This window comes from Carassius carassius, chromosome 47, assembly GCF_963082965.1.
Source record: "Carassius carassius chromosome 47, fCarCar2.1, whole genome shotgun sequence".
Lineage (NCBI taxonomy): Eukaryota > Metazoa > Chordata > Actinopteri > Cypriniformes > Cyprinidae > Carassius > Carassius carassius.
This window is the reverse complement of record NC_081801.1, coordinates 26,652,180-26,667,964: the sequence shown is the minus strand read 5'-3', so window position 1 is coordinate 26,667,964 and position 15,785 is coordinate 26,652,180.

The following is a 15,785-nucleotide window of genomic DNA, read 5'->3' as shown; positions in this document are numbered from 1 at the left end:
TAGTAATGAGTTACATTTACTTTGTTACATTTACTTGAGTACATTTTTGGGGGTAACTAATACTTTTGGAGTATATTTAAAGATGGGTACTTTTACTCTTACATAAGAAAATTTTTTGGGGGGGAATTTGTACTTTTACTTTATTACTGTGGGCAACACTCTTCTCGTTACTTTATCTTAATGCAATACAAGTTATTAATGCTTCAGTTTATTCCAAACGCAGCGTCTGCTTTTCTCTGGACAATCAGCGATGCCCATTCACGAAGGAGTTCAATAAGAGTTGTAACAGAAAGTTTAAGATCATCAAGAGCATTGAAGACATGGCTTTGGATCTGCACTGAATTGAAAGCAAATCTGCAAAGGCTATTGTTTGCTAGCGATTAAGATCTTTATTAGATGTGCTGTCTACAGTTCAGTTTGTTGTACATGTAATTTATAATAGAGGGGAGCACACTGATTGAATACCTCTTTCTGGTGAATTCTCTCGTCAGCAACAACAAAGTGCAGATGTACTGAATGTATGAATCTGTAATTAAGATATTGATTTCACAGTGTTAACAGTTTTAGTGATTTTAATGGGAGTTTTTGAGAGCGATTGAACTCTAGACTGTCTGTGAAAATGTTCTTTAACTTTAACTCATATTAACTTTCAATGTTAAAGTCACATTTAAAATAAAGTCAGTCGTATTAAAATATGTTATGGCATGACACCCATGTCTGTTACTTAAGTAAACAGACATGTTTTTATGCATTGTTCATAGATTACATTATTAGGCTACTTTGACCATCGCATATTATCTAACATAATCTATGAAGGTGAAAATTGACATATTTCATGATATAGTTCATGTGTCTGGGAATGTTTCTAATAACAATGAAAAAATGAATAAATAATGCTTAATAATAATTTAGCAATATGTTGTTGTGGCTGCTGTGTGTCACATGATGACACCCCACCCCCCACTCGTGCCCCCTTCAAAAATAATGAGTTCATGACACCCCTGCTTATATATTAAAATATTATTTTTACATTAAATGAGCTGTCACAGAGTATGATATAAATACACTCCTAACCCGCGTTAGTTCTGTTCCAGGAGGAATGCCTTTGCCTAGACACAATTAACATTAATATTTCCACAATATTTACTCTTGCAGAAACATACATTTGTTTACATTAGTTTACAACAGACAGAAAAAGATCCATCATTGTGCATTTTGTTTGTTATGTTCAGATGTTCTGTAACTTAGCGGTCATGTGAGGAGTTTTCACTCTTCTCAGTGTCAGAGGTTATTTATACATATATAATACATACTTTAAAATATACATTTATTTCAGTGATGCAAATCAGAATTTTCATCAGCTGTGAATCCAGTTTTCAGAGTCATGATCCTTAAAAAAATTATTATAATATATTGATTTATTATCAGTATTGGAAACAGTTTTGCTGCTTAATATTTTTTTGGAACCTGTGAGATTTTGTTTAGGATTCTTTGATGAATAGAAAGCCAAAAAGAGCATCACTGATAGTAAATCAACATGTTGGAATGATTTCTGAAGGATTATGTGACACTGAAGACTGGAGTAAAGGCTGATGAAATATATATAAACACACACACACACATTACATACATTGTATCTATATATCTAAATAAAAATAGACTATAGATATTCAGTATATGACCCAAAGTAACTAGTAACTTTACTAACTACTTAAGTAGTTTTTTCTTATCTGATACTTTTTTTTTTACTCAAGTAACTATTCAGACTAGTACTTTTACTTTTACCCGAGTAAATATTTCTATAAGTTCTTTTACTTTTACTTGAGTACAGTTTTTGGGTACTCTACCCACCTCTGCCAAAGCATGCCAAAAGTTATGTATGTTACATGCAGAGCCAATACACTGTAAAAACGACAACTCAAAATTGTTCACCTTACTTAGATTTTTGCATTCACTGACAAATAAAATTGCTACTTTGAACTTGATCTGTTGTAAACCACTTGAACTCACTTTCAGACGTTTCTGAGGAAAAGTTCATCTTATTTTATAAATTGAGTTGATTTTATTTTAAAGTTGTAGATGACACCCAGTTAGAGTGAGGTCAACTTATCTGCGCATGCTCATTTGAAATTTGTCATGGCAACCGGCTGACAGGGTTTCCAAGGATTTTCCCAGGAGCTCCTTTCAAAAGTCTGAAAGTTTGCGTCCGCCATCTTGTCACGATGCCAGTGGTAACTTTCCCTGACGTCTTTGTCGAGGAGAAACATTCCTTCTAATTCTAGCTCAGATAATTCAGAAAGTTCAGATAATTTGCCTTTTTCAGCTGGGGATTTACACATTTCTGAATTAATACTTAGGCACTATACAACTGTTTATCAGTCATTTTTGGCAATATTGCATTATTTGTAAGGTCTCGACAACACTGCAAAAAATGAAACCTCATTTTCCAGTTACGAAAACTTTTGAGTCTCAAATACCGACAAATCCTATTTTCTTGAAACTACACAAAAATCCTTGTCAGACCAACAAAATTACCCCAAATGTTGCCCCAACTAGTCAAACACAGTTGTCTGAACAAAGAATGTCATATTGTTGAAATGTTAAGGCTTTGTGAGTTCCCAGCATGCATTGCTGCGTGAATAAATTATGCAGTTACTGTTATAGCATTATTGTTTTGCTGTTTGCGGACTTAATTTCAACTTTTTTATTATTGTTTTATCATCTTGGACAATCCAAGATGGCGCCGCACATGGCTGCTTCAGTGCTTGGCTCTCCAGTGTTTGTACTGTTTTTGTTCGTTTTTCCTGTTTTTTGTTTAACAAACACGATCAGTTTCACCAGGGATGAACTGCTGAACATTCGGCAGAACACACCACATGATATTTTTCCGGATTTCTATTATACAGACGTTTTACTGAACATTGTTATCGGAGGAGCAGCGGCGCTGATCAAGCGCTTCAGGACGCGCAGACGGGGAAAGCGAGCGGGAGCGCTCGTCAGACTCAGGAAGCGCGGATTTCGAACGCCGTTGCCTAGCATCCATCTCGCAAATCTCCGCTCTCTACCCAACAAAACGGACGAACTCCTTTTGCTCTCTCGGACAAATAAGGATTTCTCTCACTCTGCTGCTCTGTGTTTCACGGAAACCTGGCTGAATGACGCCATACCGGACAGCGCACTCCATCTGCCGGACTTTCAGCTGTTTAGAGCGGATCGCGACGCAGAATCAACGGGGAAATCGCGCGGCGGCGGGACATGCTTTTACATCAATGAACGGTGGTGTACAGATGTAACTGTGTTAAAGAAGATGTGCTGTCCTGATCTAGAAACGCAGTTTATCAACTGCAAGCCGTTCTATTCGCCGCGGGAGTTTCACTCGCTCATTCTGGTCAGTGTTTACATTCCACCTCAAGCACATGTGAGCTCAGCTTTACAGAAACTCGCTGATCAGATCACAGACACAGAACAACAACACCCGGACTCTGTTTTAATCATTCTTGGGGACTTTAATAAAGCCAATCTCTCCCGTGAACTGCCAAAATACAGACAGCATGTTACCTGTCCCACCAGAGACAGTAATATACTGGATCACTGTTACACCACAATAAAGGATGCATATCACTCTGTTCCACGAGCAGCTTTGGGACGTTCTGATCACTGTCTGGTTCATCTTATACCGACCTACAAGCAGAAACTTAAATCTGCTAAACCTGTAGTAAAGACTGTGAAGAGATGGACCAGCGAAACAGAGCAGGATTTACAATCTTGTTTTGACATCACAGACTGGAGCGTTTTCGAAGCTGCTACCACCGATCTGGACGAACTCACAGAGACTGTAACATCCTATATTAGTTTCTGTGAGGATATATGCATTCCTACCAGGACTTATTTAACATTCAACAATGATAAGCCATGGTTTACAGTAAAACTCAGACACCTTCGTCAGGCCAAAGAGGATGCCTACAGAAATGGGGACAGGGTCTTGTACAATCAGGCCAGGAACACACTGAACAAAGAGATTAGAGCGGCTAAAAAGACCTATGCTAAAAAGTTGGAAGACCAGTTTACTTCCAACGACTCTACTTCAGTTTGGAGAGGACTGAGAGCCATCACAAACTACAAGACACCATCCCCTTGCACTGAGGCTAATCAACGACTTGCTAACGACCTGAATGAGTTTTATTGTAGATTTGAAACCCCCAACACCCACTCTGACCATCTCCCTACACAACCATTAACACCTCCTGCAATCCCCCTCTCCATACCTCCTGCTCTTCAAATCTGTGAAGATGATGTGCGCCAGGTCTTCAAGAAAAACAAAAGAAGAAAAGCACCAGGCCCAGATGGCGTTACACCAGCCTGTCTGAAAATCTGTGCTGACCAGCTGGCCCCCATCTTTTCACAGATCTTCAACAGATCTCTGGAGTTGTGTGAAGTGCCTTCCTGCTTCAAACGCTCCACCATAATCCCCATTCCAAAGAAACCCAAGATAACAGGACTTAACGACTACAGACCTGTGGCTCTAACGTCTGTCGTCATGAAGTCGTTTGAAAAACTGGTTCTGGCTTATCTGAAGGACATCACTGGACCCTTACTGGACCCCCTGCAGTTTGCGTACCGAGCAAACAGGTCCGTGGATGATGCAATCAACATGGCATTGCACTTCATCCTGCAACATCTGGACAAAACAGGGACTTATGTGAGGATCCTGTTTGTGGACTTTAGTTCGGCTTTCAACACCATCATCCCAACAACCCTCCAGACCAAACTGACCCAGCTCTCTGTTCCTAGCTCTATCTGTCAGTGGATCACCAGCTTTCTGACAGATAGGCAACAGTTAGTGAGACTGGGGAAATTCATGTCAAACAGCTGCTCCACCAACACTGGTGCCCCTCAGGGATGTGTTCTCTCCCCTCTGCTCTTCTCCCTGTACACCAACGACTGCACCTCTAAAGACCCCTCTGTCAAGCTCCTGAAGTTTGCAGACGACACTACAGTCATCGGCCTCATCCAGGATGGTGACGAGTCTGCTTACAGACAGGAGGTTGAGCAGCTGGCTGTCTGGTGCAGTCTTAACAACCTGGAGCTGAACACGCTCAAAACAGTGGAGATGACTGTGGACTTTAGGAGAAACCCCCCTGCACTTTCCCCACTCACCATCGTGAACAGCACTGTGACTGCAGTGGAGTCATTCAGATTCCTGGGAACCACCATCTCTCAGGACCTGAAGTGGGACAATCACATTGGCTCCATTGTGAAAAAAGCCCAACAAAGGTTGTACTTCCTTCGCCAGCTGAGGAAGTTTAACCTGCCACAGGAGCTGCTGAAACAGTTCTACTCAGCCGTCATTGAGTCAGTCCTGTGTACTTCAATTACTGTCTGGTTTGGTTCAGCTACAAAATCAGATATCAGAAGACTACAGAGAACTGTTCGGACTGCTGAAAGGATTATTGGTGCTCCCCTGCCCACCCTCCAAGAACTGTACACATCCAGAGTGAGGAAAAGGACTCAGAAAATCACTCTGGATCCCTCACATCCAAGTCACCCCATCTTTGAACTTTTGCCATCTGGCCGGCGCCTCAGAGCCGCAAATACAAGAACAGCAAGGCACAAGAATAGTTTCTTCCCCCAGGCAATCTACCTCATGAACAGTTAAATGTTTCCCACTTAAACTTATGCTTATGCAAAAATGTGCAATATCCTTATATTTATTTGTTACCCCTCCATCCTAGAACATTCCTGCATCTCACTCGATCCTATTCCATTATCATTTATAGCACAATTGTTTATACACTTATTTATTTGCCAATTTGTAATTCTCCCGTAATTTTTTTTTTTTTTTTTTTTTTTTTTTTTTTTTTTTTTTTCTCTCTGTGTGTTGTTGTGTGTCTGTTTACTGGAAGCTTATGTCACTAAAACAAATTCCTTGTATGCGCAAGCATACTTGGCAATAAAGCTCTTTCTGATTCTGATTCTGATTCTGATTCTGATTCTGATTATTGTTAGTTATTTATTGTACTGTGATGTAAAGAGCTCATCTTTTTAACATGTGTTGGTTGTCACCGTTCTTGAGGTTTGTGTGTCTGGTATTGAGGGCTAGAGTATGTTAAATTGGTTATGTCTATTTTCTGGATATAATAGTCTTGTAAGTTGTCTTACAAACAAAGACATTGTTGTCTGTTAATTGGTATATCATATCCTTTAACTTATGTAATTTGAAAACAAACATGCATTTTTATAATGTGGGGACTTATTAAACATAATTATTTCTTTGTTTACAGAAAAAATGAATTACCTAAACGACAGTAATTGTTGTTTCAGCTGCTGTGACAAGAATTATTCTATTTGTAAAACATCTGGGAATCTGAACTTAAAATAGTAAGCTTTTACAGACTTGAAAGTTCCAGTAACAGTTAACTTGCATTAAAAAAAACTTAGTTGTCAAAACTTGAAAAACTTAGCTGACACAACTTAAAACTTGTAGTTCTTCAACATGTTTATTATTTATATTACAATGATTATAGCATTTAAGGTTAAAATGGAGAAAACCTTTGTTAAATTTCAGAGGCAAATTAGGAGCATTTGCTCCTAAAAAAAGAGGCAAAGAGGCAAATGGTTCCCAGGAACTTGAAGCAGGAGACATGTTCAACAACCATCCCGTTAATGTGAATGGGGTCATGCGTGGTTCCTTTCTTCTTCCTGTGTCGCACTGACACAGGGGTGTCCTGCGGGTGTCGCTGTTGGACAGTGTTTTCTCTACTTCCTGTTGGCCTTCTGTAGCAAATCGTAGCTCCGTGTAGCTGTTATTTTATTTTTTTTCTAGAATCTTTATCTTACTATCACCCTCTGTTTTTTTAAAGTGTTAAAATATAACTTAATTCACACCATATTTCTGATATCATCGATCAATCTTATCAGATTAACTTCGATCGTTCACTTTTATTTTATTTCCGTGAGTGCAGTACACCTGCAAAGCGTTAGCACTCGTTAGCTTGTCATTAGCGTTTTCATTCGAACCTATCGCTGTATTCTTTTCTCCTCTCTTTTCTCCTCTCCCTCGCTCCAGTTTTTCACAAGTTCATCAAACAACCGCAGTAAGAATTTTCATCAAGCACGGTGAGTAATGGCTTCTCCTGTCATTGTTACTTGCACCTCTTGCCACATGTACAGTTTATCTATCTCTGTCGCTGATGAGGGATTCACATGTGATAAATGCAGGGAAATAGTTAGGCTGACAGAGAAGATTTCAGAATTAGAGACACGCATCCAAACTTTAATTGAGGACAGTAAGAATGTTAGGGCTCTAGATACGGCTTTGGATGCGTCTAGCTCAGGGATTCCTGTGCATTGTTCGGTTCCGGAAACAGAGCCCTTGCAGCAGGGCAACTGGGTGACGGTGAGGCAGCGTAGTCGTGGGTCATTAAACAGGTTCTCCCCACTCAGTGATGCACCCACTGAGAAACCTGATGAAAGTGCTCTAGTTATTGGTGATTCTATTGTACGGAACGTGAATATAGAGACACCAGCCACCATAGTCAAATGTTTACCGGGAGTTAATTCTCAGCACATAGAGACTTTTTCACCTAGTTATCACACTATAGAGACTGTGTCTGTTCCCCCTGAACTAGAAAAAACAAAAAACGTCCAAACCAAGTTAAGATTAACAATTTAATTGAGGTTCAACAAATAAAAAACAGAAGCAATATGGATAAACAAATGATAAAGCTTGGCTTATTGAATATCAGATCCCTTTCTACGAAAACACTTTTTGTAAATAATATGATCACTGATCATAATATAGATGTACTCTGTTTGACAGAAACCTGGCTAAAACCTGATGATTACATTATTTTAAATGAGTCCACCCCCCAAGATTACTGTTATAAACATGAGCCGCGTCTAAAAGGCAAAGGTGGAGGTGTTGCTTCAATTTATAACAATGTTTTCAGGATCTCTCAGAGAGCAGGCTTCAAGTATAACTCGTTTGAAGTAATGGTACTTCATATAACATTATCCAGAGAAACAAATGTTAATGATAAATCCCCTGTTATGTTTGTACTGGCTACTGTATACAGGCCACCAGGGCACCATACAGACTTTATTAAAGAGTTTGGTGATTTTACATCCGAGTTAGTTCTGGCTGCAGATAAAGTCTTAATAGTTGGTGATTTTAATATCCATGTTGATAATGAAAAAGATGCATTGGGATCAGCATTTATAGACATTCTGAACTCTATTGGGGTTAGACAACACATTTCAGGACCTACTCATTGTCGAAATCATACTCTAGATTTAATACTGTCACATGGAATTGATGTTGATGGTGTTGAAATTATTCAGCCAAGTGATGATATCTCAGATCATCATTTAGTTCTGTGCAAACTTCATATAGCCAAAATTGTAAATCCTACTTCTTGTTACAAGTATGGAAGAACCATCACTTCTAACACAAAATACTGCTTTTTAAGTTATCTTCCTGATGTATCCAAGTTCCTTAGCATATCCAAAACTTCAGAACTTGATGATGTAACAGAAACTATGGACTCTCTCTTTTCTAGCACTTTAAATACAGTTGCTCCTTTACGCTTAAGGAAGGTTAAGGAAAACAGTTTGACACCATGGTATAATGAGCATACTCGCACCCTAAAGAGAGCAACCCGAAAAATGGAGCGCAGCTGGAGGAAAACAAAACTAGAGGTATTTCGTATTGCTTGGCGGGAAAGTAACATATCCTACAGAAAAGCATTAAAAACTGCTAGATCCGATTACTTTTCTTCTCTTTTAGAAGAAAACAAACATAACCCCAGGTATTTATTCAATACAGTGGCTAAATTAACGAAAAATAAAGCCTCAACAAGTGTTGATATTTCCCAACATCACAGCAGTAATGACTTTATGAACTACTTTACTTCTAAAATCGATACTATTAGAGATAAAATTGCAACCATTCAGCCGTCAGCTACAGTATCACATCAGACAGTGCACTATAGACCCCCTGAGGAACAGTTCCACTCATTCTCTACTATAGGAGAGGAAGAATTGTATAATCTTGTTAAATCATCTAAACCAACAACATGTATGTTAGACCCTATACCATCTAAGCTCCTAAAAGAGGTGCTTCCCTCTTCTGACTATTATTAATTCCTCATTGTCATTAGGATATGTCCCCAAAACCTTCAAACTGGCTGTTATTAAGCCTCTCATCAAAAAAACACAGCTTGACCCCAAAGAACTAGTTAATTATAGACCAATCTCGAATCTCCCTTTTCTGTCCAAGATACTAGAAAAGGTGGTATCCTCACAATTATATTCCTTCTTAGAGAAAAATGGTATATGTGAGGATTTCCAGTCAGGATTTAGACCGTATCATAGTTCTGAGACTGCTCTCCTTAGAGTTACAAATGATCTGCTCTTATCATCTGATCGTGGGTGTATCTCTCTATTAGTTTTATTGGATCTTAGTGCTGCGTTTGACACAATTGAGCACAACATTCTTTTGCATAGACTTGAACACTTTGTTGGCATTAATGGAAGTGCATTAGCATGGTTTAAATCGTACTTATATGACCGCCATCAGTTCGTAGCAGTGAATGAAGATGTATCCTATCGATCACAAGTGCAGTATGGAGTACCTCAAGGCTCAGTACTAGGGCCGCTACTCTTCACGCTTTATATGTTACCCTTGGGAGATATCATCAGGAAACATGGTGTTAGCTTTCACTGTTATGCTGATGATACTCAACTCTATATTTCATTGCAGCCTGGTGCAACACACCAATTTGAAAAACTAATGGATTGCATAGTCGATATAAAAAACTGGGTACAAGTAATTTCTTACTGCTAAATTCTGAAAAAAACAGAGGTGTTAATTATAGGACCTAAAAACTCAGCTTGTAATAACCTAGAACACTCTCTAAGACTTGATGGTTGCTCTGTCAATTCTTCGTCATCAGTTAGGAACCTAGGTGTGCTATTTGATCGCAATCTTTCCTTAGAAAGCCACGTTTCTAGCATTTTTAAAACTAAATTTTTCCATCTCAAAAATATATCTAAATTACGGCCTATGCTCTCAATGTCAAATGCAGAAATGTTAATCCATGCTTTTATGACCTCAAGGTTAGATTATTGTAATGCTGTATTGGGTGGTTGTTCTTCACGCTTAGTAAACAAACTACAGCTAGTCCAAAATGCAGCAGCAAGAGTTCTTACTAGAACCAGGAAGTATGACCATATTAGCCCAGTCCTGTCAACACTGCACTGGCTCCCTATCAAGCATCGTATAGATTTTAAAATATTGCTTATTACCTATAAAGCCCTGAATGGTTTAGCACCTCAGTATTTGAATGAGCTCCTTTTACATTATAATCCTCTACGTCCGCTACGTTCTCAAAACTCAGGCAATTTGATAATACCTAGAATATCAAAATCAACTGCGGGCGGCAGATCCTTTTCCTATTTGGCGCCTAAACTCTGGAATAACCTACCTAACATTGTTCGGGAGGCAGACACACTCTTGCAGTTTAAATCTAGATTAAAGACCCATCTCTTTAACCTGGCATACACATAACATACTAATATGCTTTTATTATCCAAATCCGTTAAAGGAATTTTAGGCTGCATTAATTAGGTAAACCGGAACCGGAAACACTTCCCATAACACCCTATATACTTGCTACATCATTAGAAGAATGGCATCTACGCTAATATTTGTCTGTTTCTCTCTTGTTCCGAGGTCACCATGGCCACCAGATCCAGTCTGTGTCCAGATCAGAAGGTCACTGCAGTCACCCGGATCCAGTACGTATCCAGACCAGATGGTGGATCAGCACCTAGAAAGGACCTCTACATCCCTGAAAGACAGCGGAGACCAGGACAACTAGAGCCCCAGATACAGGTCCCCTGTAAAGACCTTGTCTCAAAGGAGCACCAGGACAAGACCACAGGAAACAGATGATTCTTCTGCACAATCTGACTTTGCTGCAGCCTGGAATTGAACTACTGGTTTCGTCTGGTCAGAGGAGAACTGGCCCCCCCAACTGAGCCTGGTTTCTCCCAAGGTTTTTTTCTCCATTCTGTCACCGATGGAGTTTCGGTTCCTTGCCGCTGTCGCCTCTGGCTTGCTTAGTTGGGGACACTTCATCTACAGCGATATCGTTGACTTGATTGCAAATAAATGCACAGACACTATTTAACTGAACAGAGATGACATAACTGAATTCAATGATGAACTGCCTTTAACTATCATTTTTTCATTATTGACACTGTTTTCCTAATGAATGTTGTTCAGTTGCTTTGACGCAATGTATTTTGTTTAAAGCGCTATATAAATAAAGGTGACTTTGACTTTGACTTTGACTTCCTGAAGTCCACAATGAGCTGTTTTGTCTTACTGGTGTTAAGGAGTAGGTTATTGTCAGCGCACCATGTGGCCAGGTGCTGGACCTCTTCCATGTAAGCAGTCTCATCATTGTCACTGATGAGGCCAATCACCATGGTGTCATCTGCAAACTTAATGATGGAGTTGGATCCATGCACAGGCTTGCAGTCGTGGGTGTAAAGGGAGTAAAGGAATGGGCTCAGCACACAGCCCTGTGGTACGCCGGTGTTAAGTGTGATGGTGGTGGTGGTGGAGCAGGTGTGGCCTGACTGAACATGCTGAGGTCTGTTGGTCAGAAAGTCCATAATCCAGTTGCAGAGGGAGGTGTTAATGTCCAGGTCTCCAAGTTTTGTGGTCAGCTTGGAGGGAATGATGGTGTTAAATGCTGAACTCAACAAACAACATCCTAACATATGTGTTGTTATGGTCCAGGTGTATGAGTGCAGAGTGCAGCACTGTGCATACTGCATCCTCTGTGCTCCTATTTCTGTGGTAGGCAAATTGGTGTGGGTCCAGTGTGGGTGGGAGGCAGTCTTTGAGGTGTGCTAGGACCAGTCGCTCGAAGCACTTCATAATGATGGGTGTGAGTGCTACGGGGCAATAGTCATTCAAGCCAATTGGGAGGAGTGTTTCGGTACTGGCACAATGGATGTGGACTTAAAGCATTTTGGCACAGTTGCTTGGGTGAGGGACAGGTTGAAAATGTCTGTGAAGACCCCTGCAAGCTGCACTGCACATGCCCTAAGCACACGTCCAGGAATGACATCCGGGCCAGCAGCCTTGCGTGCGTTGATCCAGCTCAGTGCAGTGTGGGCATCTGTGGAGGTGAGTTTGAGAGGTTGGTGGTATGCTGAGTGTGTAATTTTAGTGGCTGTCTCTTTGCTGTCGCTGATGAAGCGAGCATAAAAGTCAATAAGCTCATTAAGGAAGGAGATGTCCGTGACCGTTGGAGCGGAGCTGCTATACTTGTTGTCACTGATGATCTGGATGACCTGCCACATGCGTCGGGGGTCAGAGTTGGAAAAGTGTTCCTTCAGCTTGTACTACCTTCAGCTTGTATTTATTTCTTTATAAACATTTATTAGAGGATCAACCCCATGAGATGAAACCTCTTGTTTTCATGGGGGTCCTCAGGATCATGTCCAAAAACATAGAAAAGAACAACAGAGTAGATACAATTCAAAGAGAGAGAAAAAAAACCTTAGCGCACACGCACTCACACACATTCACACGCGCCATTACTGACATGCACGCACAAGCATGTCTGCATGCACACACACAACAGCTCTCATTATCACCACCCATTTCAAATGGAATAAAGTAAACCACAGTGGTTCCCAAACTGTAGTATGTATACCACTAAACACATTTTATTTTATTTTATACCCCTTTAAGTAAAACCTTTTTAATCTAGTACTCAGTAAAAGTCAAGCGTTTTAAGGGGGGTATTTGATGTGAGATGTTTGAGAACAACTGATATAACATATTGCATATAACACAATCCCAAATATAACTGACAAAGTTAACATCACTAAATATGTACGTATATATATGCATAAGCACATTCATATATACACACAAAACATAGCATGACACATATCAATGCCAAATCTGAAATGCTAGAAACATAGACAAGTATTCTGCAGATGTGTTAACCAAGCAGTTTGGAATAGAGGAAAAGATCTACGCGAGCGAATAGATGCAGGAAGACAGTTCCAATCACGAGGGGCTCTAACACAGAAAGCATATTTCCCAATTTCTCTCTTAACTCTAGGAAAAGTAAAAAAGATCTGTTCGTTGTGACGCAGGCTATATTGTGAACTGTAAGGCACTAAATATTGCGATAAATAATATGGATATTGAAAGTAAATACATTCAAAAATAAGCTGAAGCCAATGATATTGTCTTCTGGCTGAGGGTACAAGCTAACGCATTCTCATCCCAAGGCGTCATATACTGACCCTCTTGACATTTCGTCAACATCCTACGCATATGGCACCCTCTAGTGTCAATATGAGACACAGATTATGGGTTAAGGTTAGGGTTAGGGTTAGGGTTAGACCGCTAGGAGGCACCTTCTGGCCCATTTCTATCTGCTTCTAATATTGACGCTAGAGGGTGCCATGTGCGTAGGATGTTGACGAAATGTCAAAAGGGTCAGTATATGACGCCTTGGGATGAGAACGGTCTGTACAAGCCAGGACAGCTGTTCATACATCACACAATGCTGTGTCCTATAGGGATACCACATCAAGAGTGTAGACAAGTGGCAGTGGTGTTAGCATATATAATATCTGCATAGTCCAAAATAGGTAGCAACAAATGAGAGACTATTCTTCTCCTAACCTGAAAGTTGAAGCAGTCTATCGATTGATATAATGTTTTAAGACGAGAGCTAAGTTTGTTGTTAAGCACGTGTACATTAGCTTTGAATGAAAGATCAGTTTCTAGCCAAACACCAAGATATTAAAATTTTTCGGTTGACTCTAAAGGAGAAGAATCCAGAAAATGCAGATTAAGATTATTTCTATCTTTCTTCTGGAAAAGCATACAGACAAATTTAGCTTTATTCAATAGGAGTTTATTAGATGACAGCCACTGCTGTACAGAATCAAAGTCATGTTGTAAAGAATAATTTACATCAGGAATATTTGGTTTGGAACAATATATAATTGTATCATCTGCATAAAGATGAATGTCACATCCTGAACAGTAGAGTGGCAAGTCATTAATAAAAATGGAAAATAACAAAGGCCCAAGAGAAGAACCCTGAGGTATGCCTTTATCTACACCTGTAAAATTCGACTGACTGCCCCTGAAGGACACACACTGGCGGCGGTGATGGAAATATGAGTTAAACCAAAGAAGTGATGAACGGGAAAGGCCAACTGAATACAATTTATCCATAAGGAGATAATGATTAACTAAATCAAATGCTTTCGTAAGATCTAAAAAAATTTCACAATACTATTAATTATTGAGATAGGTCTGTAATTGTTCATGTTTTGAGTGTCCCCTCCTTTATTCAAATGGAATGACTTTGGTACACTTCCGTGCCAGAGGCACTTCACAGGTTAAAAATGACAGATTAAAGAGCTCAGCCAATGGAGAGGATAGGACATGTGAAGAAAGTTTGATAAACTTACCCTCAGTGCCGTCAGGGCCAGGTCCACTGCTAGAGGATAACTTGCTAATGGCCAACTGGACATCAGCTAGCCTGTCAGAATGTGAAAGAACTATTGCAGGGCTGAATATTAACAGTCGGCTCAGGGTGAAAGAGCGATGACTGTGCTGTGTTTGGGAGAAATGCAAACTGAATGCGTTGGAGATCACTGATGGATCATTAACAATTTCATTATTGATTGTCAAAACTTAGTAGCCATGTAGCCATGTTATAAGCCGAATAATGAACATCCAGTTGGTTGTTCCCGTAAAATACACCATCAACGAGCCCCACTACTGCATCTCACTCAAAGTGTATACATCAATGATGCATGGTGCCGCAATGCTGTTGTGATCTGCAAACACTGCTCACCCCAGGTGGAGTTTATCAAGTCAAGTCAAGTCAAGTCAAGTCTGCTTTACAAGTCTGTCAATTCTTCCACATGTACAGTACATACATACAGAGAATCGAAATTGCATTACTCTCAGACCCCCGGTGCATACAGATAACACTAACAGTAGAGCCTAAAAATCTAGATCAAATTTAAGATACAGCTATACAATAAGGGAATGTAAAAAAAAAGACATATAATAAAATTAAAAATAAAGTTAAATAAAGTCAAATAAATTATGATTATTAAGTGCTGGCCGTTCTATCCGCCGAGGCAATATACTGCCATACTGCTCGTTGCTGTATACATTCCTCCGAACAACATCAACTGCAACAGGAACGATGCACTAAATTAACTGTACCAGCACATCAGTGAGCAGCAGACAGCACACCCTGATGCTTTTCTCATCATAGCTGGGGATTTCAACCATGCTGACTTAAAGAGTGTGTTTCCAAAAATACACCAACACATTAACTTTCCAACACGAGGTAATAACATTTTGGACTTTGTTTACACCACACAGAGAGGAGCTTACAAAGCCCTCCCCCTCCCCCACCACGGAGCCTCAGACCACATCACTGTCACTGTCACTGCACAGAAGACTCCATCTCCTCCCGGAGACCAGGTGATGACGCTGACCCCAGACAGCATCAGGAGATCCTTCAGCAGGATCAATGCACGCAAAGCTCCGGGTCCTGACAACATTCCTGGGCATGTACTGAGAGACTGTGCAGCAGAACTTACTGATGTCTTCACAGACATTTTCAACATCTCACTGAGTCAGGCTGTTGTTCCCACATGTTTCAAAGCTACCACCATCATTCAAGTCCCTAAGAAGCCATCTCCATCCTGCT